Genomic DNA, 23,743 nt, shown 5'->3' with positions numbered 1-23,743 from the left:
AGTCTGCGGGCCAGAGTCTGACATGGGTCTCCCTGGGCTACAATCAACGTGTCAGCAAGACTGCGTCCTTCTCGAGGCTGGGAGGGAGGCGGATCCATTCGCTGCCCTTTCCAGCTCCCCGAGGCCGCCCGCCTCCCTTGGCTCCTGGCTCCGTACCACTCAGACCTCTGCTTCTGTCATTATGTCTCCTTTCTGAGCCTCTTGCCTCCCTCTGTCCCTTATAAGGACCCTTGTGATGACATTGGGTTCTCTTGGATATGAGTCAGGAAAATCTCATCTCGAGAGCCTTCACTTTCCCTCTTGCCGTGCAAAGTAACATACCCATCGGTTCTGGGGGTTATGACGTGGGCATCCTTGGGGGGGTGTTAATTTTCCTCCCACTCTCCCTGGTATGGGACACCAGTCCCCTTTCTGGTCCTCCTCAGGCTGTGTGCCCCGAGCTCTCCATCCTTCTTCTCATGATTCGTTCTTCTGTTGCCTCCCCAGGCTGCTTTCCGAGCAGCTTTCTGGACCTCAGTGTCAACCCCAGCCAACCCACCACCTCTGACAGCTCCCCGCCCCTGGGGACACTGCTTTTCTGCCATCAGGAAAGCACTCTGCACTCTGCTCTTTCAGAGGATCCCACAGGAGAGCCACCACAGGCCCGGCGATCTTCGATCTTCGTTTACACACAAAGCCTTTCCTTCTGGAGGATATGGACCCCCCAGGGGCTGGGCCTGTTGGCTTCCTCCAACCCCTGGGGCCGGAAGAGACCTGAGGGCAGAGCCCAGCTGGCCTCTCCTTCTCCCTGTGGCCTCCTGGGGTCAGCTAACTTGTCTTTGCTTTCATTTCTCACCTGTGAATTTCCAAGTTAGAATCCCAGTCCCGTGTATCGCACAGCGGTGTTACGCGGACGGAGATCCGACAGATACGAACATGCTTACGACATCCAGGCAAATGGAAAGGTCACGTATGCAGTTGGAAAGCAACCCAGGAGGACTCAAGCACCTTCAACTCTTGTGTAGAGTTAGCGACTCTCTACCTTTCCAGCTTTTTTACCCTGTTGCTTTACTGGGGTGATGTACATCCTGGGAAAACGTCAATCATTTCCACCTTTCAGGGAGTTGGCAGTGAAACATTTTGCTCAAGAGTACAGGCTATTGGGTGAACCTTTCTAGACTGAAATTTGAACTGTTAGCTTTGTTATCGTGGGTACGTCACGTCTGTGAAACTGTTTCCTCGTCTGTGAAATGGTATTTCCTGCCTTATAGAGTTTTGTGAGGATTCAGTGAAATCCTGCAGGGACGGTGTTAGCACGTTGGCCTGGCACGTTGTAAGCACTCTGTAATATTTAGTCATCCGTATTTTCATCATGGCCATTATGCGCTCTGGCCACATGCAGTCCTATCTGTCAAACTTTGCGGGAAGGCCAAACAGAGGTTCGGTCTCAGGGCAGGTGGTGGGTTCTCCTCCTGGAGGAAAGCAAGAGTTTGATTTCATGAGTCAGATATGGCCATGGTGCAGAGATGGGACCTGGGACTCAGCTGTGACAGGGAGGAGAGGAGGGAAGACTGCTGGGTGGGCAGTCAGCAGGGACTGCCCAGTCTCACAGCCCCTTCTGAGGGGGACTGTTACCCTGCAAGGCAACCCCAAGCTTATGATTTAGAACTTTGCTACTACAGTTGCGTGACCCTGGGTAGCATTGGACACTGTGGGCACCTTTTGGGTGATGAGCCAATCACTACTTCATGGAGGTAAATTTTCAGCTTTGGGGGATGCCTGATAGAACTGACAGACCCCAGGCATAGAAGCCAGGGCAGGCCCCAGTGCAGTGATCCAGGCAGGAGGGCTTGCAAAAGAACAGTGGCAGTGGTGATGTACCCATCCGTCCCCCTTTCCATCCATCCATATATCCATCTGTCCATCCGTCCGTCCATGCACCCACCCACCCAGCCACCTATCCATCTATCCAGCCAGCCAGCCAGCCAGCCAGCCAGCCAGCCCTCTGCCCATCCATCTACCCATCTTTCCATCCATCTGTCCATCTGTCCTTCTCATCCATCCATCCATCTGTCCATCTGTCCATCCATCCTTTTGCCCATCTATTTGTCCATCTGCCCATCCATCCCTCCATTCGTCCTTCTGTCCATCTGTCCTTCCTTCCATCCATCCATCCATCCATCTGGTCAATCGCTATACAACAGACATTTATTTAGGGTACACTGTGTTCTGTATTCATTATGTTTTGGTACCCGGAAAGGGGGAGCATGGAATTGATGGAAATTTTGGAGTTGGAAACCATTTGTGACTTGATATTTCCATTTCTAGCAGAACAGCACAGATGGTCAAAACTTTCAAAAATCCCATCTTAAAAAGGGCAGTCTAAAAAGAAGAGTGTCATAACCCAGGGTAATAATGATGTTTTCTGCATCATCTTTAAAATCTACAACTTAAAAATAGTCTTTTTGCTGTCCCCTCCATGCCTGGGAAATGCTAACTCAGTGCCTGTTTCTTTGCTTTATGAAAGCACAAGTTTTCTGTCTGTCTGCCTCCGCTCAGTCTTTTCTTCCCTCCCCTTCACTTCTCTCCGGCATTCCGTCCAATTACTGAGCTTTGAGCTTAGAGATTTATTTCCAGGGGTAGCTTGGCGTGCAGGGCTGGAGTCCACTCTTCAGCCACAGTTCTTAAAACTAAAAAATGAGCTCTGCGCAGGCAGATAAAAACACATTATCTTTCAACAAGGTTGGCATAAAACAGTGAACACGATTGGTGAGTTTCTAGGCAACTGGGTACATTATTCCGTATGGGAAAAAAAAGCAACAGATCATCAGATTCCTTTTCAGCTGTATTGGCCTGAGACTTTACAAGACCGGGGCGCAAATACTTCTTTCCTTCTTGTGTGTTCTAGCCAGTGGTGACAAACAGAGCCCCAGCTCTCGTGGTGCTCACCTTCCGGGACAGCAGGGTGCTGAGTCCGTTCCGTCATTTCGGGTGGTGACAAACTTCTGATGGTAGCGGAACAGAGAGGCTGGGCAGAGTCAGAGGCATCAGGAAGATCAGGAAAACATCTTTCCAAGGGCCTGGTGTTTGCCCCGAGAGGGAGCAGTGGGCATCGTGCAGCAGAATTAGGCTTGGCGTGTTTCAGGACCTCGGAGAAGGGGGTGGGGGAAGAGCTGGGGAGGAAGGCAGGGCCGCTCCTGCGGGCCTTTCTGGAACAGCTAACATTGCACGGGCCTCCTGGCGCCCAGGCCCTGTTCTTGGCATCTGTGCTCCTCTCCTGTAGCTCCTATGGCAAATTACCACAAACTTAGGGCCTTTAAACAACACAAATTCATCTTACGATTTCCGAAGTTGGAAATTCCGTACTGGGTCTACGGGACAAAAATCAAAGCATCAGCAGGATTGTGTTCCTTCTGGAGGCACATGGGGAAGATCCGATCTTTGCCCGTTTCCAGTTTCTAGAGGCCACCACATTCCTTGCCTTAGGGCCCCACGTCACTCTGAGGTCCATTTCTATCACCGCATCTCCTTGGACTCTGACCCTCCCACGTCCCTCTTTCACTTCCAAGGACGCTGCGGTGACACTGGGCCATCGGGGTAACCCAGGACAACCTCCCCATCTCAGGATCCTTCACTGGATCACGTCCGAAACCCCTTTATGCTCCATATTCCCAGGTTCTGGGGCCCGAGCAGGGTCACATTTGGGGTTATCTGTTCATATCTCCACCCACGCCGCGAGGCTGTGAGGTCCTGGAGCCCAGAGGCCAGCGTGGTTGTTCGTCAGCTCTGTCGCCCAGCACGCAGCCCACCATCGGATGGCAGATGGCACCTGGTCAGCTTTGGTCAGAGGGCGCACTCCACGGCCTAACTCGGTGTTACTTCGCTGCTGGTGTTTGCAACACAAACCAGACCGTGTTGCCCTTTCTCACTCATCCCACTTTTAAAAGCATCCAGTGACGTCCCATTGCACACAGAGGAGGATCCAGGGCTCGTAACCTGGGGTCTGCAGCAGGTGCCTGTTGTTAGGATTCAGGGGTCCATGACATTGGAGGGGGAAAGAAACACACACATTCATACACGTGCACACACACGCACACACACAGATGTAGACACGTGTGCACACACGTGCATAAACGTACATGTAGACAAGTGTGCACATACACATGTAGGCAATGAGCGCACATACACACGCGCGCACACACATATAGGCACATGTGTGCACACGCACACAGATGTAGACACGTCTGTGCACATGCATATGCGCATGTACACACGTGTGCACACACATGTACATGCATGTAGACACGTGTGCGTATAAACACGTGTGCACGCACATGTAGACACGTGCACACACATGCGCTCAAACCCTTGTAGACACGTGTGCACACATACACACATGCACACACAGATGTAGACGTGTGTGCACATATACACGCACACATACATGTAGACGTGTGCACATATACACATGCACACACGCATGTAGGCACACATGCACGTGCACACGCGGATGTAGACACGTGTGTGCACACACATATGTGCACACACATGCATGTATGCACACACACACCCAGGAACACTCAAGTGCTGGTCTCTGCCCTCCGGGAGACCTGGGGGGTGAGGCGGGGGTACGCACAGACGGGCTCAGTACAGTGTGCTGAGTGCAGGGATGTGCCCCCGCTCAGCGTCCGCGCTGCAGCCCCACCCCCCTGCTCCCCACCCCAGGTCCCCCCCACCCCCGGCCCCCTCTTGGGTGGCTGCCTCATCTTCTGCCTCCGCCCTCGACGCCGTGCAACCTACTGTCCATGTACACACAGAGCTCTCTGCTTACACACTTTAGACCCTGCAAACTCCTGTCCAGAGCCCTCCGGCGGCTGCTCAGAACTCGTGCAGTGTGATTCTCCCTCCTCACTGGGGTATCCAAAGCGCAGCGCCCCCTCAGACCTCACCTCGCTCACTCCAAAGCCTTCTCTACCCCAGGACCTTTGCCTGGGCTCCTCCTCCAACTGGAATCCTTTTCCTTCAGCCCTTGACCTGGCACGCATTCATTCAGATGTCGGCTCAGATGCAGGGAAATTCTCTCTGAGAAGATGATGGTGGCTTTTTTTGTTTTTTGGGTTTTTTTTTGTCTTCTGTAAATAGACCCCCATCTCAGTCCCTCCAAACATTGGGAGTAGAGTGGGGGAGGGTGGGATGCCTTTGAATGTAGGAAGAGGGGGGCAGAGAGAGAGGGGTTCCCCAGGCTGGAATGAGGATCCGTGGTCTCCAGAGTAGGGAGCACCCACTGTCTGCTCCCTGCCTGTTCCTCTGGGGCCGCAAGGAAGCCTGGAAAGGTGGGGCCCTGGGCACGGAGGTCCCAGCCTTTGCCTCTGTCCAGGATCCGTGCCTAGCTTGGATTTGGACCAGGAGAGTATCAGCGACAGTCACAACAGACGTGGAGCTGGGGACACTTCTTTTTTTCAGCGGTAACCCAAACCAGCAGCAGTTTCGAAACGATTTGAGTGGATGGCAACCTCAGATCCCCGAGGAACACGCCCGGTAAGCAGACTCAGAGCTGTGTTCAAATCCCGGCTCTGACTCGTAGCAGCCACATGACGCTGGGCGAGTGACTCACCTGCCCTGACTCAGTCCCCCCATGGGCGCAATTGGCCCAGAACTGTGGTGAAGTCACGTGTGGCAACTGTCCGGGATAGAGCCTGGCCTGAGACCGCCCGTCAACAGCAGGAGTTTAGAACAGTGGTGCACGGTGTAGGGAACACGGGGGATTTCTGGCACGGGGCTGTTTCGACGTCGTTGGATGGGACGAGGCACAGGTGTGATGTCTAGAGAGGCGTCATCACGGTGGAGGCCTTCAGAGCAGAGAGGGACCACAGACGCGCTCCCAGTCTAGCTTAGAGCTGGGGGGCCGGGGGACTCCGTTTCTGAGAACCCCGTTTTCCTTTGCCCTTCTCCTCCTTCGTGCTCGGGGACGCTGGCTCTTGCTCCCACGGGAGGGAGGGCACAGGCCACCTCCCTCCCCAGGCCAAGCCATGGAACTGCTCTTGTCTGATCTGTTGGCTCGGGCTACCGGGCCCCTCCCTCGCTGTAAGCGTGTGTGGGCCAGTGGCTGTGGCTTAATCCTCTTGCCACGTTGAAGCCTCTTTATTTTCTTGGGCTGATCGTGTCTGATGGCACCCCAGAAGCAACGGGTGGGGGGACTTAAATCTCGTGAAGCCCTTGTGTCCTGCCGTGGAAGGAAGGAATCTCTCTCCCTCCCTGGCTGTCGATATCTGTCCCTTGCCTATCTGCACTGTAGATGGCTGGGCTTCGGAGGGGCGACCCGCGTCCTCGGAGCCCCCAGCCCTGAGCCGGCTCTGAGCACAGTCGGGTTGGCCCCCAGGAAGGTCCAGCAGGCATCCGTGGCCCCTCGGGGGGTCTGTCATGGCTTTGGGAGGTCTTAAGTGGGAGGGCAGTTCAGAAGGTTGTGAAGGCTTGTGAGTGAGTCTTTTTCTCGTCCTTTGTCTTTGGTTTCAAACTTAAGACATAAGATCTAATAGTGCTTGACTGCATCCTCCCGAAACATCCCAGGTCAGGCGTAAGTGTGACCACCCCATTCCGACCCCCCTCCCCCAAGTTCACTAAGGCTTATCATTTTCTGTTTCTCATCCGGAACCGGGGCTGCGTTCAGACCCACGTATGCGGCTGCAGAAAATACGCGGTGTTGTCTCGTGCGTGGCTGTGTTTTAAAACAAAGGGTGTTGTGTTCCGTATCACATTCTTCACAGCCAACAGTATGTCTTGGAGGCTCCCATGCGAATGGAGTCGCCTCATCCATTTTTTAGAAACTGCTCTGTAGTATTCTGTGGTGGGCTATTCCATAGTTCATTTCCCTACTGATGAATACTTACGTGGTTTCCATTTCTCCCCCCCCCCCCCACTCTTCTTTTTGTTACTGTGGTGCATCCTACAAAACTCCATCTGGTTTGGGGGTGGGAAGTGGGTTTATATCATGTGCCAAATGGTCGCATGCCCGAACACTGCCGTGTTGAGGCAGGAGTGAGGGCGGCGATCAGTCAGTAGTCCGTCTTGGGTGCTTCTTTTCCTGGGGCCATAACTAATCACCGCCAACCAGATGGTAACTACTTTCTCAGTTCTGGAGGCCAGACCTCCGAAAGTAAGATGTCAGCAGGGCCACGCTCCCTCTGAAGGCTCCAGGGTTCTGGATCCTTCGTTACCTGTGGCTCCAGGCATTCCTTAGCTTGTGGCCACATCACTCCCACTCCCTGCCTCTGCACCACAGGGCTGGCTGTGTGTGCCTCTCTGTGTCCTCTCCTTATGAGGACCCCAGTCATTGGATTCAGGGCCCACCCTCATCCAGTACGACTTCGTGTTAACTCATTACATCTGCAAAGACCCTCCTTCCAAACAAGGTCACCTTCTGAGATTCCAGTGGGCATGAATTGCCCGGGGACACTAACCCATCGCAGGTGCAGGAAGAGTGAGTAGCTACATAATATACCCCGGATTTGCCAACGTACCTGTATCTGGATGCCATTGGGCGCAGACCCGTCCCACCCCGTCAACACCTCGAGCCAGAGCGGACGTCTGGATGGTGGCTTACAGGGCTGGGAGATCTTCGGTCATTGAGCCAGTGTGTTGAGTCCCGTTGACTGGACTCCCTTTACCAGAACAAGGATGAGACTGAAAAGCCTTTCTGTCGACTCCTGACCTCACAAGTCCATCCAGGAGGCCCCCTGGGCCTCTCCTTCCCCCAAAACAAATTTGTTAGCATCCTTACCCGTTGGTGACAGCACGTTTGGCAGTCGCTATCTGGAATAAACCTACTGCCGTTCTTTTAGGTTCTTGTATATACAAGAAAGAGCAAGATGTTCTGCAAATAGCTGTTACCTTGGTTATATACACACGGTTTCACTTGATTGATCCGACGCAGTCACCACTGAAAGGAGCAATTTTAAATTGTCAAGGAGAATGTGTGTCCAGTGGGTACACTTTCCAAATGACCAGAAATAACCATCTTTGTCGGATGAGATTAAAGCCACGCGCTTTGTAAGTGCCGCTGTATGAACACTTCTAATGTGCCAGACACAGGTCACCTGTCCGCGGCTCGCATGTTTCCAGGGCGTGATGCCAGGGAGCGCATTCAGTAAGCCTGTCGCCCCAGTGGCCCCATCATTGGATTGAGATGTTATGTCATTTCCTAACTTGCATTAAAAACAAATAACAATATAGGGGGCGCCCAGCTGGCTCAGTCGGTTGAGCGTCTGACTCCGGCTCAGGTCATGATCTCACAGTTCATGTGAGCCCCGCGTTGGGTTCGAGCCCCGCATTGGGCTCTGTGCTGACTGCTCGGAGCCTGGAACCCGCTTCGGATTCTGCGTCTCTCTGTCCCTCCTCCGCTCACGCTGTCTCTCTCTCAAAATAGATAAATAAAAAAAATAATAACATCAAAAGGATTGCTCTTGGAGAGTGAACCGGAGTCAGCTAAGTGGAAAAGGAGAAGGGAAAAAAACCCATTAAGACGTTTAGTTCGGTTGACCTACGTCTTTTTGGCAAACCTTTGCTGCTGGATAATTTCTGAAGGTGAACAGGAAAGATAGACCCAGTAAGCAAGTCCAGGAAAAAACTGGTGACTGTCCGTCAGAGGAATAACGAGTTCTGGGCTCTTTGGTTGCCACAGGACACGTTTTTAAGGCTCTGTCAGTACCATTAATATTTATAACCTATCTCACGAAGACCTCTCCGCTGTGCGGAACATCCATCAACGACTTCTTCTCGGGAATTGTTCTGTTTTGTTGGGTGATGAGCCCCGAATGACAAAATTGAGAGCAATTATGTGAAGGGTTTTATTTGCTTCTGTTTTACACACACCCCTTAAAGGTGGTAAAATCATCAGGAGGCTGTATTCGGAGAACATAATTTTCTTTCTGGAAAGAAAAGTCTCCTTTACTGTCCACGTGTGAACTGGGCTGTTTGAGTGACGGATATGCAAGTCCCTGGGAGCGTGGGCCTTGCAGGTGCCTCCACCAGGACTGGGGTTCCCTGCTTGGAAATGACACACCAGAGGCCTCACCCGCGAGGACTCCGCCCACCTGCGTGCTGGTCAGCGAAGGGACAGCGTCATGTCCGCAGCCAGGGAGACGGGGAGACGTGCGCACCTAGGCAAAGTCAGGCTGTCTCAGTTCAGACCTGCCTCACCCCTTCCTTAAGCTTTGTGATCTTCAACACAGCCCACCTTCGTGAACCTCCGTCATCTCATCTGCAAAAGGACAATATAATTCCCCCTAGGATAGCCTCATCCAGGCTGTGGGCGGCAATGATATATGTCCGGGGTTTGTCCCATGACATGGGCCCAGTGAACGTTAACCGCCGCTTCTCTTCAGCATACCAGTGCCCTTAAAGGGGGGACCCTTAAGAGTAGTGGTGACGTTGAAAGTACTCTGTAACCAGGGGGCCAGGGTCACTGACCAGCTGGATTAGATGCGGCTGTAAAGAATCCTTAGGCCCCCGCCCTCCCCGCGCACCCCAGAGGGAAACGCGCAGGAAATGTGCAATGCACTCCCCCCCTCCATTTTTTTTTTTTTTTTTTTTTTTTTTTTTTTTTTTTTTTTGCATAGCTTAGCGCAGAGCCCTGCACACCTCTCCCCAAAGGGCCTTGATTTCACAACCGGCAAGACGGCGATTCTGATCGGCTCCAGCGGCTCCTGCCCAAACCGACCGTCCCCGGGGCGCCCACTAGATGGCGCGCGCAGACCAGCTTGTGGCCACACCTGCCCCGCGCTCCCCTCCCCCTGGAAGGTCCCTGCACACCTGCCCCTGCGCAGTCTTCTTCCCACCTACCTACCTACCTGCCTCCTCAAGCCCTTGCCCCACCCCCCGCCCCCCGGGGGCCAAGTATGAGCCAGGAAGGCGCCCCCCGCAGCCCCACCCCGCGCTCAGCGCGACCCCTGCCGTGGGGCACCTGCCTCGGGCACCTGTCAGCCCGGAAAGGTGTGGCCTCCCTCCGCCAGCCCCACCCCCGCCCTGCCGCTGGATGGAGGCCCTGCTCCATGGTTGTCAGGGAAAAGGACGCATGCTCGCTGTAAACATTCCAAAGGGCTCCAGGAAACCTCAGAATCCCGGCAGCCCCCGGCAGGGCCTTCGCTGACATTCTAGACGCGTCACTCCACATCTAAGTCCACGAGCCTGCACAGAGATGGCCGGACGAGGGGACGGCAGACGACCTCGTGCTTTCTAACAATGACGTCATCCTCTGTACTCCGCTACTTTCTCAAGTGCTAAGTTTCCCGTTTCGCTTAGATTTAACAGAAGGCAGTGAATCCAATGTGAAATGTCTGAGCTTCAAAAACCAATCGCTACAAGATACGCTGATCGTTGAAACACCTCGCTGTGGCCCGGCGGAAAGTTCCAGGCGAAACGAGTCACTGACTGGAGCTCCACCTTATGTCTATTATTATACTGTTTCATTTATTTATATGTTTGTATTTATTTATTTACTTATTTTATTTATTTATGTTGTCAGATTATTGGGGCATAAGGGACAAATAAAAATTGTGGGCATTGATGGTATACAGGGTGATGTTCTGATGTACACATACATCGAGGAACGATTACCACAATCAAGCTAGTTAGTAGCAGGGACCTCACGTAGTCACCATTTTCTGCGTACGTGCGCGTGCGTGTGGCGAGACCACCTAGGATGTACCCTCTTAGCAACTTTCAAGTATACAACACAGTATCGCTAACTGAAGTCCGTCCTGCCCACTAGATCCCCAGCACTCACCCATCTTATTCATAACTGAGACTTTGTGCCCTTGACCAACATCTCCCCGTTTCCTGCAGCCCCCACCCCCTGGCAAACATCACTGTGTGTTTCTACGCATTCAGCTCTTTTAGATTGCACGCAAAAATGAGATCAGTGTTTGTCTTTCTGGGTCTGGCTTATTTCACGTCGCATGATGTCCTCCAGATTCATCCATGTTGCTCCGAATGGCCGGGCTTCCTTCTTTTTAAAAGATGACTAGTGTTCGTATATCTCTTCCTATATATCACATTTTATTTGTCGGCTCATCCATTGACCGTTTAGGTTGTTTCCCTACCTTAGCGGTTGTGAATAACGCTGCTGTGAACGTGGGTGTGCACATACCTCTCTGACACAGGACAGCGTCTGAGCTGTCCAATGTGGCGGCCATTGGTCACATGTGGTTATTTAAATTAACATTAACTGACATTAAATACCATTAAGATTCAGTTCCTCAGTTGCACTAGCCGCGTTTCAAGTGCCAGAAAGCCACGTGTAGCTGGTGGTGACCTTATTAGCACAGATAAAGAATTTTCTGTCACTGAAGACAGTGCTGGTATTAACTGACTCCCTTCTTTGACAGATGCGTGAACGGTACCCTTGGACTCCTTCCCACTTTCCTCTGCTTAGATATTTATTAGTTTTACGTATATTTTTGTGCTTAAATTTGTCACATTTGCAGAAGCTGACGCCTCACTCCAATGCTAATCCATTCTTCACATCCTCCTTTAAGTACCCTCCTTACTTCATCAGTCACCACGGTTCCAGAAAGGATGGGTCTGATCTTTGATCACCGAAGGCCCCTTTTTGTTGAGGGCTTTCCACTTTTTCTTCCTTTAGTCTCAGTTTAATGAGGTCCCGGGGGGAGAAATGAGCTAAACCAAGTGGTCAGCCGCTGTGTTGGACCAGAAGTCCTGAAATGCTTGGTGAACTGGGGAGTGCCATTCAGATTTTGGGAACAGGTGGCCAGTCCTTCCTTCCACACACCCGATGGAGGGCCCGTGTGCTGGACTCCACGGTGGGAGCCGGGACGGGTGAGGGAGACTCAGTTCTTGGCATCGGTGAAGGCAGCAGGGACCTTCCATCCAAGGGGGAGAATTCTCCTGCTTTGGGGGGAAGGTTCTTTCATGGAGGAGGAAGTATTCCATCCCACAGTCAAAGACCAAGCGAAGCCACTGACACCCTTGGGTGGAGCTACCCTTACCTTCATTTATTTATTGAGACCCAGCTGGAGAAGCTGCTGGTTCTCTTCTGAGACCAGGAGCCGGGCCTTTGGAGCAGCCCCAGGGAAGGGGTGCTGTGGCCTCGGGGGGAGGTCTGCCACCTCTCCCCCTTCCCCCCTTTCCCTCCTGGCCTTCCCTGTAGAGATAGCTGCAGTAGTGAGTGATGCCTTGGCCACGTGGTTGGGTTTCAGCCTGTTAAATAATCATCTTTTTATCTGAAAGGAAGACCCTGGCATCAGGGGATAAGGCGTTAAGTGACGGAACCCAGAGAGGAGAAGTCCGAATAACAAAAACATCAAACAGAATCTCGAAGAGATATCGGCACTCCCTGTTCAGCTTAGCATTGTTCACGGGAGTCAAGGTTGGAAACAACCTCAACGTCGCCCCACGGGTGAATGGGCGTCGAAAATGCGCGTGTCTATACAGTGGAATAGTCTCCCACCTTGAGAAAGAAAGAAAACCCTGCCGTGGGCACCACTGTGGGTGAACCTGGAGGGCATGATGCTCCGTGAAATAAGCCAGATTCGGAAGGCCAAATACCGCGTGACTCCGTGTGTACGCGGAGCCCGGCAGGGTCACCCTCATCCAGGCGGAGAGGAGGGTGGTGGTTGCCAGGGTGGCGGAGGGGAGAGTGGTGAGGTGCTGTTCCGCAGACATAAAGTTTCAGTTGCACAGGTGGAAATAGCTTTAGAGATGTGCTGCACAACATCGTGCCCACAGTTAACATCATGGTATCGTACACGGAAGAACTTGTTAAGAGGGGAGATCTCAAACCAAGAGATCTTATGACCAAACACGAAGAAACTGTGGGAGGAAACTTCTCGAAATGAAGGATACGTTCATTACCTTGGTTGTGATGATGGTTTTATGGGTGCCTGTGTATGTTCAGACCCACCAACTTGTATACGTTAAATAGGGACGGGTTTTTTGTATATCAGTTATACTTAAATAAAGCTGTTTTAAAAACAAAAGAAGACACACACAAAAAACCCCCACCTAGAACCAATAGAATGCCTCATTGATAAACCCACCTTTCCAAATGAATGAAATGATCAAATAGGCCCGTGAACCAGGTAGGGAATTGATAAATCAGGAGAAGGTGGGAGGGAAGCTCAACCCAGAAGCCATGAGCCAAGGGGGAATTAGAGACGTTTCACCACAGCTGGTGAAAAGCCCTGCGGTGGGGTCAGAAACGGGGGCTCCTTGCTCAGCTAGGTGACCCCACAGCTGCGGGACTCTGTGCAAACCAGGGAACCTGGTTTCAGTGTTCTTGCCTGCAAAAAAGAGACAAGGATACTGGTTTTACAGGTCTTCTAAGATTACACAAAGAGATTTTAAAATGTAAGCAAATGCTTTGGAATTTCAACAGGGTGCTCTAGAAATGTAGGTATTGTGTGGAATCAGCATCTGGGCATAAATAAAACGGTGCCCCTGTGCTCTTAGCATTTTGTGCTTTTCAGCCTCTCAGAGACAAGCGTGGACAGCCGCATGCAATCCTGGGGAGTTGGCAGACATCATCCCCTTACGCACCGGGGATGTCTGGATTTGGGGGGAGGCTGTGTGACCACTGTCCCCCAGCCGCCTCTCTGACAGCCATCCAGCCCCCTCTGTCTCTGTCTCCCTGGGCTTCCTGCACATGTCAGGGCTTCTTAGAAAGGAACTTTCCATTTGGAAGTGTGCCCTCCTTGGGTCTCTGTATCCCTTCCCTACCCAGAGACCCTATGTGTGTGTGAAGGAAGTACCTGTTCATTTATGCATTCAGATATTAATGGAAAGTCTGTTACACCCCAGGCAGGTGCAGGGTATTCAGTGATGCAAGTCGTGGACACGGCTTCTGGCCTCAGGAACAGACAGTCTTGGGGGGGGGGTGGCGGGAGGCGGGGAACAGATCAAGCAAATGCAAAGAAACAAAGAGGTAAACAAAACTCACGTTGAGTGCTGTGAACAACATGATGAGGTGCTGTGGTCGAGAGCAAGGGAGGACTGGCTTACAGGAACTGTTCAGCCATGGCCCTCAGGGAGGGGATTTACGACCCGTTCCATAAACATTGGGACCGTTTGACATCAAAACCCAGGCATAATGCACATCTATATATAAAACTGAAAGTTTAATAAAAATGATATTTGCCCTTACTATGCGTGATGTGCTGTGACGTTTGTCTCTTCTGTTCTATTTTATTTTATCGTGTCAGGATAGGTGGGGTTATGCTGCTTTAGAAATCATGTCTCGGGGCACCTGGGTGGCTCAGTCGGTTAAGCGGCTGACTTCCGTTCAGGTCATGATCTCACGGTCCGTGAGTTCGAGCCCCGCGTTGGGCTCTGTGCTGATAGCTCGGAGCCTGGAGCCTGCTTCTGTTTCTGTGTCTCTCTCTCTCTCTCTCTCTCTCTGGCCCCCCCCCCCCCCATTCATTCCTTGTCTCTCTCTGCCTTTCAAAAATAAATAAATGTTAAAAAAAAAAAAAGAAATCATGTCTCATCTCTCAGGGGCTTAAAATAACACAGATTTATTTTTTGCTTGTGCCAGGCAGCTCATAGATTGTTTGGGCCAGGGTTTGGCAAACTGTAGCACACAGATCAGACCTAGCCAGTGGCTTGTTTCTGCAGAGCACAGAAGCTAAGAATGTGTTATGTTCTAAGAGTGAAAGAAAAATGAAGAAGCGTATGTGACAGAAAACATATGTATCCTGCAAAGCGTTTCCAGAAAAAGCTTTCTGACCTCTGGTCTAGTGGCTTGGCATGATCCTTATTCTGGGAACTCATTTTGGGGACTTGGCCAGTCTCTTGGCCCCGGCCAGTTACTGTAGCAGCAAGAGAAATAATTGGAGAGTCTTGTCCTGGCAATTAATTGCTCTGGTTCGACGGTGTCACATGCCAGTTGCTGTCACAACTCTATGCTCGTGACAGTGACAGGCCTCTGTCCAACCCCTGGGGCTCCAGGAAATGCCATCTTGTTAGGTGTCAGATAAGGGCACCCATCTGGAAATATTTGGCTGTTGATGATTCCTCCTAATAGCTATGAAGGGATGACCACTCGCCATTTTGTTAACTTCAAAAACACTTGTAGACCACCACTCTGTTCTGTGACTCTGTTGAGTTCCAGTATTTTAGTTTCCACACAGAAGTGAGATCACACAGTATCTGTTGTTCTGTGTCTGGCTTATTTCATTTAGCATCATGCCCTCAGGGTTCTCCTGTGTGGTTGCAAATGGCGGAACTTCCTTCTTTTTGAAGGCTGAATATCCCTTTGTGTTTGTGGGTATATATATATGTGTGTGTGTGCGCGTGTGTGTGTGTGTGTGTAGGTATATGCGGGTGTATATATATATGTGTGTGTGTGTGTGTGTGTGTATAATATGTATAATTTATAAATGTTTATATATGCGTGATATATATATATAATATCACACATACACGTGATTACATATACATATATATCACATTTCATTATCCATCCATCCAGAGATGGATATTCAGGTTGTTTCCGTATCTTCACTACTGTAATGTGAGATTTAGTTCTGGAGATCTAACGTACGGCACGATGACCGTAGTTAACAATGACAGTTGACTGTATTGTACACTTGAAGTGTGTTGACAAGGTGGATCTTAAGTGTTATCCCCCCCCCACACACACACACACACAACGGTGAATCTGTGCGATTGTGTTCATCGTGCCACATTGTGTACATATCTAAACACATCACGTGTACGCCTTAAATAACACCGTTTGTATTTGTCAGTTACGCTGCAATAAAACAACGCCTGTTGGGGTCCACTAAGTTGATTTCCTGACCCGCTAACAGTGGGTCACCCCGAGCGTGACGTGGAGCGTGGCACAAGACGAGGTCAGAGGACACGTTTGGATTTTCTGTGAACTGCAGGAAGTCACGGGAGAGCTTCAGCAGGGGATCTGATCTGATTCATGTTTTAGAAATAACCCGGAAGTCTGGCTGCTGTGTGGGCAATGGGGAGCCCCCAGCTGGTTCCTTGTGCTGCCTTGAGAGAAAATAGTTTGGGGGTTCTGATCGATTTCAAGTCAGTTTTTTTTTAATGTTTATTCATTTTTTGAGAAAGAGAGAGCAGGCAGGGGAAGGGCAGAGAGAGAGAGACACAGAATCCAAATCGGGCTCCAGGCTCCGAGCTGTCAGCACAGAGCCTGACGCAGGGCCCGAACCCACGAACTGTGAGATCATGACCCGAGCCGAAGTCGGACGCTTAACCGACCGAGCCACCCAGGTGCCCCCCACTCCCCCCAGTCACCTTCACTACGAATTTGGAAGAAAGTATTGACGATCAGCTACAACTGTTATTGCCATCAGACACCCTCTTTACAGTTGCCTACAGGCTACAGGAAATGGTTAGCCCTGAGGAAGTTTCTAAGAATAAATGATTGGCTCCGTTTGCAAATGTCACTATCAGCACTTGTGAGCATTGTTGATCATCCTGGGGCGAAATTATGCTCGTGGGGATGACAAGCAGTGAGCTGGAACAGCTACCAGGCGTTTATCAGGTGGATCTCCCGGATTCTAGAAGGCTGAGATTCCCGGGTGAGTGTGCCTCCCGGCTCTGGGGGACCCACTCACCCTCTGAGGGCTCAGGAAGCATCTCCCTTTCAGACGCTGCTGTGGAACCAGGGGGAGGTTGACTTCTCCACAGTGGAGGCAGGGCACACTGTCTTCCTTCTGCTGGATGGAGGTGTGAAGGCGGGAACCAGCTGGCAGTCCCTTCCTTGACAACGAATTTCAACGCTCTCTGCTCCGTGGGGACACAGCACAACGCTTTTTAGAGTCTCTCGCGCGCAGAGGAAACAGATATGATGGAAAGGCTTCAGCACCGGCCTGGGAGACAAATTTTATTTTCTAGTTCATTCCTATTTTGCTGTGTGATGTGAAACACGTTACTGGGCTCCTCTGTTTTCATTTCCTTCCCGCCCCCCCGCCCCCCAACATTCAGACTCTGGGAAAATCAACTGTTGCAACCACTTAGCAAACCTTTTCAGACGGGTTAGTGGATCATTGAGCCCGGATGGAGAACGCCCAGAACAGGGAGAGCAAGAGAACACCATAAATAGTGTTGTGGGGTCTGAAGGGAAATCCTAGGTACAGATGCTCTCCAACCTTCGAGAGCTTTTAACAAGCCCCGTGCCCGTTGTCAGTGGATCGCACCTCCGCCCTTCTCTCCCTGCTTTGTCATCTTGGAGTTGGACCCTGCAAACACCTGTCCTTTGTCAGCCGCCGTGATGTGGGGGTTTTCCAGTGGGGTCCGCCAGAGGGACAGGGCAGGGCACTCCTCTTCTCAGTGAATGAAAGAATAATAATTTTCTATCAGCTTGTTAGAAAGCAACACGTACCTAAAAGTAATAACACCATCGTTTTGGAACTCTGGAGAATTTAGACTGACTGCAGGTTCTGACTCCAGCCTTAGCATCTTGAGGGGGCTGGTTTAAAATGCGGAGTCTTTTTTTTTTTTTTTTTAATTTTTTTTCACATTTATTTATTTATTTTTGAGAGACAGAGAGAGACAGAGCACAAGCGGGGGATGGGCAGAGAGAGAGGGAGACACAGACTCTGAAGCAGGCTTCAGGCTCTGAGCTGTCAGCACAGAGGCTGACGCGGGGCCCGAACCCACGAACTGTGAGATCATGACCTGAGCTGAAGTGAGATCATGACCTGAGCTGAAGTCGGATGCTCAACCGACTGAGCCACCCAGGCTTCCCCCCCTCTTTGTTTTTGATGTGGATTCTTAGGCCTCACACCGTGATGCCGAGCTACTCTGATTTAACTTAGCATTAAATGGCCTTTTGGTACACATTTGTAATGCACAATTCTTACAACAGCCCTTTTAAGTACCTTGGCCTCATTTTATTGCTTTGTGGCTCGGAGAAAGGTCTGGCAGGTAGACTGGAGGTCGGGTGGGGCAGAAAGCAAGGCCTGATGATATTTCCTTCTCACTCATCTGCTTTTCTAGCATAAAATGAAACCTCTCCTGTTTCTTCCGTACAAGTGATGAGGAAATTGAGTCAGGCAAACAATTGCATTTTTCAAATATTTTTTTTTTCCCCATTGTAGAAAATTTGTTAAACACAGACGTTTATAAAGAAGAAAATAAAACGAATCTTTCCTTCCACTGCCTGGAGACACATTCTGACACTTCTATTTCCAGCTTCCTTGCTCCGCATCTATCTTGATTTTAACAAGATGATGATCATAATTTTTACTTTTGCTTTTTTCATTTTACCGTTGGATTGGTTTGCTCCTGGTGCATAATAAAAGCATCCCAGAATTCAGTGGCTCGAAACGACTGTCATTTGCGACCACTCATGCAGTGGCCGGGCAGCCGGGGCGGCTGGGCCAGGGGCCTTCATCCCGGGCGGGCGGCTGGGGTGCTCGGGGCCAGAGGGCATCCTGGCATGTCCTTTTCACAGCCGTGGCGGGATCACAAGAGGGCAAGCAGAAATGCGTGCCATGCCTGACGGCCTGGGCTGACAGCAGGAATTGCCCCAAGAGGTCGAAGGCTTTCTTTTTTTGTCTCTTGCCCCAGCCTCCTACGTGCAAAGAAGAAATCATCTCTCAATTTCTCTTGAACTCCTCTCTGTAATAGCTCCCATCACTGTGCATTATATGGGAACACTCCAGCCCGTTTAAGACACTCTCCGATAACACAATCTGGGTAATTTCCTTCGCAGATGAAGACGAGGAGAAAATTATGATTACATTATTAGGTCATGTGATTGTATTCGATGCCTTGCGCCAGCTCCCGATGAAAATGTGGGAGAGTCCCACGTGAAGGGAGAAGGATACGGCTTGTGTTCTTTCCCGGGGTTCACGCAGGCGATGGTCGGGGGGCAGCCTGGAGGTCCCTGCTCTCCCCTGGGTGGTGGCTGGATTTCTTCTCGGCGGAGCCAGAGAGGGCGGGCCTCTGCTCTGAGGTTTGGGGAGGACAGAGGAGGCCACACGGTGCTTTGTTGTGCCGTTAACGACTTGTCTTACGCCATGTTTGAGAGCCATATTCTAGACAAAACCAGAGGGTTCTTGTGTGAGGTAATCAGTCACGTTGAAGGAGGATCAAAACCCACACACCCCCAGGCCCCCTCCTCACTCTCCCACACGGAGCCCCCCTCCCTTTTCTTAAAATGCCACCGTTTGCTTTCTCTGTAAGATTCCTCGTGTCTGGTTTTTGGACCACGGCTTAACTTCACAATGTGCGTAAACTTGTAGATCACTAGTTTCAGTGTTTTTGTTGTATTATTTTCTTAATTTAATTTCAGAGTTTTATTTGAGGGGCGCCTGGGTGGCTCACTCAGTTGGGCGTCCGACTTCGGCTCAGGTCACGATCTCGCGGTCCGTGGGTTCGAGCCCCGCGTCGGGCTCTGTGCTGACGGCTCAGAGCCTGGAGCCTGCTTCCGATTCTGTGTCTCCCTCTCTCTCTCTGCCCCACCCCTGCTTGCACTCTGTCCTCACTCTCTCAAAAATCAACATTAAAAAAATTTAAAAAAAAAAAATAAAATAAAATTTGAAATCCCTTTCTTTAGTTTTAGATTCTGGAATGTATTTGTTGATGAAGCCACTCTGGTTACTGTATAGGGGATGACGGGCACATGATATTCTAGGCCACCTGCAGGGGAAGATCCAGGCTCGGCTCCTACCAAGTAGCCACCCAACTCAAATGTGCCTGACCGCACTCAAGACTACTGCGTAAGGCTGTACAGGTTGTGCACTGCACACGGGCATGCCCAAGGCAGTATCATTCACACCTTAGACATGTAGGTTCAGGGACTTAGTAGGACAGTCATATAGCAGATGGCAGTGAAGTGCCTTATTCTAACCCATTATGACGTATGGGTATATTATGATAACTTTCTGGGGGAAGAAGGAGGCACTGTTTTCTTTTTCTTTCTTTCTTTTTTTAACGTTTATTCATTTTTGAGAGAGAGAGAGAGAGAGAGAGAGCATGAGCGGGGAAGAGGCAGAGAGAGAGGGAGACACAGAATCGGAAGCAGGCTCCAGGCTCCGAGCTGTCAGCACAGAGCCCGACGCGGGGCTCGAACTCACGAACCGCGAGATCATGACCTGAGCTGAAGTCGGATGCTTAACCGACTGAGGACTGAGCCACCCAGGCGCCCCAAGAGGCACTGTTTTCCAATTTGCACAGGGCTCACTGTGGACTAATGATAGCTTTGCTGCGTGAACACTTTCAGGGAACGTATCATTTTCTGCAGTATTCCGAAGCAGTACTTGATCCAACGATATTCCACGAGTCCTTAATGAGCACCGACTGGATGCCGGACCCACAGCGAGGCCCGGGGGACAGCGAGGGGAATAAGGAGCTACGTCCATACAGGGAAGACCAGCGTGAGACGGCCAAGGACACACGTGGTTGTGCGGTCACCGCTGTGGCAAGCGCTCTGACGGGCAAGCAGAGGAGTCATGAAAACCTACAGCGCAGGCGTGAGCTGGTCTGCTGCGGGCTCCCGGAGGCTCTGATGCTCGACGAGGGCCGTGGTGGCCGGGAGGTCGGGGTCTGTAGGAGGAGAGAGAGCCGTGAAGGCCGAGGGCTTCCCAGGGTGCAACACACAGATCCCCTTGTGTGTGATGAGTTTACACAGGGCACAGAACTGTGTTAAGTAAAATTGGTTTACATAGGAAATTACTTCCTTTTAGTTCTCTTTCAACCTTTTTGATTAGGTCAACAACAGAGTCTCATTTGGATTCTACGGTCTTTTTAAACAATTCTCCAATATTTGCTAATTTCCATTTTTAATAGAGAAATAGTGGGCCTTTTGCCAAAGCCTCGGACAGGCGGCGGTCTGCAAATGGAATTTAATAATCCTGCTTTGTTTCAATTACAAGCAGCCTTGGCTTTGCACAACAGCGTGGGGCCACAGCCACGACTGTGTGCTGAAACGAGGCAGGACCCAGATTGAAAATCTAAATAATCGATGCGGAACGTTGTGGACTTTAAATAAACTCCTTTTGGGGTCGCCTGGGTGGCTCCGTCGGTTGAGGGTCCGACTTCGGCTCAGGTCACGATCTCGCAGTTGATGAGTTCGAGCCCCACGTCGGGCTCTGTGCTGACAGCTCGGAGCCTGGAGCCTGTGTCTCCCTCTCTCTCTGCCCCTTCCCTGCTCATGCTCTGTCTTTCTGTGTCTCAAAAAAATAAAAGATAAACATTAAAATAAATAAATAAATACATAAACTCCTTTTGTGAACTTTTAAATAAAGTTTTGTGGGTTCCTATTGGTCATAAATGTAGAGGGAAATAAAAAAAAAAACCTTGTAAAATCAATATTTAGTACATTGTAACTTGAGCATTAGCAACATTGAGAGCCGAAGCGTTTTATTGTTTTATTTCTTCCGGGGGAAACTTACCAGCAATCGTGTGAACAGTGTTTACTTTCTTGTTGTGTAACTTTCTAGACCGCCATACTCTGTACATGTGGAGTCCGTTCCCAACGTTTCATTTTCTGTTCCTTCAGCGCGGGGCCGGTTTCTCCAAGAATTGCTTTCCCCGTGAAGTTGTTTGGCTGGGTCAGTTCCTCTGGGACACCTCTGCCCTCCCTGTCATGACCACGTTCCCCCCCCCCCCCGCCCCGTATGGCGACCAGCTTCCCCGATGAAGTCCCCGCGGCTGCACCTCAAGGCTCTCCTGACCCACGGCAGGTAGTGTCCCCCGTCGGCTGGTTCCGCCATATCTCCATCTACACTTTTCATTTCTTTCATTTCTTTGCGGCATTTTCAGCTCTGTTGGCCAGTTCCCTCTGTGGATGATCTGTTTTTGCCAGGTGGTTTTATCCCTGGGGGACAAAGGGAGACATGATGACACGCTTTGCCGACTATGAACTGAATAATAGAGGCACCGTTATCCGCCACCAACAGACTGGGAAGTAATTGATGTGACTGGTCCCTCAGCATGAGATACATCTGTTTATTTGTGCACTAACTTGTGGGCTGAAGAGCCAGCCGGGAGTCCGTACGTGACGCACTTACAGATAACACGGTATACCTTGGTTGTTGTAACCTGTTGTAGGGAGATTGGTATTTCTTAAACAGTGGTGACCGAAATCTGTGCATAGTGGGGCCTTGCTAAGAGAGGACTGCCTGTATATTTAGTTTTAAGGTTCTTTCTATTTGTGGCCAGTGACACAGACCCTTTCCATTTATGTTACGGAAAGCTTCTTTCTTAAAAATGTGTATTTAGTTAAGTCAAATCCTACAAAGTGTGGATCGATTCAAAGAAGTATCCATGATGGCCACAATTTGGGGAGAACTATGCATGAAAGACCAGGGTGGGGAAATGTTGCTTGGGCACCAGCTGCTGACCGCAGGAGGGGTTGTGTTCCCGAAGGTCGTATCTGCTTGTGAACGACAGATGGCTTTCTCTACGTTCTCCCCAAAGTGTCAGTGCAGGGCTGTCCTGCTCACGTCTAGCACTGGTCCCCAGTATCCCTTCCTCCAAGTTGCATCAACTCAGAACAGAGCTACATGGGGACACGTGGGAGTATTCTATGTGTATTTCTTTGTAATATCACGACATATCGCTAAGTCAATATATGTAGACTAAAAGCATTTTTCCTTCTTAATAGCCGTATGATATATCGTAGTGATCAACCCTCTTTTGATATTTAGACGGTTTGTTTCCCTTTTTTGTTTCTTTCTCTCTTCCTTTCATGTTTGTACTACAAAAAGTAAGGCAATGAGTAAACTTTATAGAGATCGGTTCGTACAGTTGATAAAACCGTATTGTGTAATTGAAATTTGCTAAGAGATTAGAATTCAAATGTTTCCAACAAAAAAGCCCCCCAAACCCTGAATATGTAATTAACTTGTTGGGGTGAAACCTACCACAATGTATATGCATATCAAATCATCACTTTTTACACTTTAAATGCCTTACAGTTTTTTTTCAATTAAATCTGCACAGTGCTGGAGCGCCTGGGTGGCTCAGTCGGTTGAGCGTCCGACTTCAGCTCAGGTCATGATCTCGCGGTCCGTGAGTTCGAGCCCCGCGTCGGGCTCTGGGCTGATGGCTCGGAGCCTGGAGCCTGCTTCCGATTCTGTGTCTCCCTCTCTCTCTGCCCCTCCCCCGTTCATGCTCTGTCTCTCTCTGTCTCAAAAATAAATAAACATAAAAAAAAATTTTTAAAAAAATCTGCACAGTGCTGAAAAAAGAAAGAGAAAGATACTAAAAAGCACAGAATGGCTGTATTAACATCAGAATGACATGTTAATAACAGGTCAAAGGATATTACCAGCGATTACGAAGTACAATTTATCATGATAAAGGAGTCAGTTCATCAAGAAAACGGAACAGTCTCAAATCTGTAAGCAATAACAAAGCTTCAAAACACAAGAAGCAAAAATTTACATAACTGAAAGAAATAAATATAAATTGACAATTGTAGTTGGATGTTTAAACTCTTCTCCCTCAGTAACTGATAGAACAAGTCAGCAGAAATTTGGTAAGTTGGATCTTTGAGAAAATAAGTCATTTATTCAAGTCCACTCAGTGAGTGGGAGATCCAGGATTCTGGGTCAAGAATGACTCCAAAGTGTTCTCCGTACTACACTGAAGGTATAGTGTCTGAAAACAAAGTACATCGAATCCTTATTTATTAATTTTTTTTAATGTTTATTTTTGAGAGAGAGGGAGAGAGAGAGAGGGAGACAGACCGCAAGTGGGGGAGGGGCAGGGAGAGACGGAGACAGAATCCAAAGCAGGCTCCAGGCTCTGAACTGTCAGCACAGAG

At 50.1% G+C, this 23,743-nt stretch overlaps 1 protein-coding gene and 1 long non-coding RNA gene across 2 annotated transcripts in view; one reads left to right on the top strand and one right to left on the bottom strand.

Moving 5' to 3' along the window:
• The window catches only part of LOC109277780 (transmembrane protein 132B), a 366,439-nt gene that overhangs the window by 277,969 nt on the left and 64,727 nt on the right, over positions 1-23,743 (top strand).
• Positions 8,809-9,233, bottom strand: LOC109277781 (uncharacterized). The gene is made up of 2 exons (XR_002085328.2): positions 9,069-9,233; positions 8,809-8,903 (listed from the first exon to the last, which is right to left on the bottom strand). It is a non-coding gene; the product is annotated as an uncharacterized LOC109277781 (long non-coding RNA).

Source organism: Panthera pardus, unplaced genomic scaffold (genome assembly GCF_024362965.1).
Source record: "Panthera pardus isolate Hobbes unplaced genomic scaffold, ASM2436296v1 HiC_scaffold_14, whole genome shotgun sequence".
Classification (NCBI taxonomy): domain Eukaryota; kingdom Metazoa; phylum Chordata; class Mammalia; order Carnivora; family Felidae; genus Panthera; species Panthera pardus.
Note: the sequence above shows the minus strand (reverse complement) of the source record. Positions and strands in the feature narration are given on the sequence as shown.